Genomic DNA, 808 nt, shown 5'->3' with positions numbered 1-808 from the left:
TTCTAATCAACTAACAAATTTATTTAGGGCTAATCAATAACAAAATAATATTAATAAATTTAAACTTTTTTTCACTACTTTCAGCATAAAAAAATTTACATAATAACAATAACTAACTACTGATGAGTATTTTGGTGAAAAATAAATTACTCCCAAAACACACAAATCTAACCGGCAAGTGCACCGGGTCGCATCAAGTAATAAAACTCACGGGAGTGAGGTCGATCCCACAGGGATTGATGGATCAAGCAACTTTAACGGGTGATTAGTTTAGTCAAGCTAACATTGAGTGATTTGAGTGACACTTGAAGCCAACAGAATGTAAATGACAAGGAGAATTATAGTGCAGAAAGTAAATTGCATTGAAACTTAAAGAGCAAGAAATGTAAATTGCAAGAATCTTAAATGACAAGAAATATAAATTGCATCAAATGTAAAGGGAATTGGGGAATGTATTTGCAGAATTTAAACAAGGAAAAGTTGAATTGCATTGAACAGAAGAGGGAAAGGGAATTGAGATTGAACCGGATATGAAGCAGAAAAGTAATCACCCCATACTATTATACATTGTTGGAAAGCCCTGGATGTCTACTTTCCAATGCCGTTTGGAGCACATCATTTGGAGCTCTACAGCTCGAGTTATACTCCTTTGAAGGTGCAGAGGTCAGTTGACCTCACTGCAGGTTGCCACCATGTTCGTTTATGCATATTGCGGGGCAGTTTTCTCCCTCAATTTTAGTGTCCACCATGCAGTGCCATATATGCTTGGAAAGCTCTTGATTCCTACTTTCCAATGCTTCTTGAATCA

Source organism: Arachis ipaensis, chromosome B07, assembly GCF_000816755.2.
Source record: "Arachis ipaensis cultivar K30076 chromosome B07, Araip1.1, whole genome shotgun sequence".
NCBI classification, from domain to species: Eukaryota; Viridiplantae; Streptophyta; class Magnoliopsida; order Fabales; family Fabaceae; genus Arachis; species Arachis ipaensis.
Note: the sequence above shows the minus strand (reverse complement) of the source record.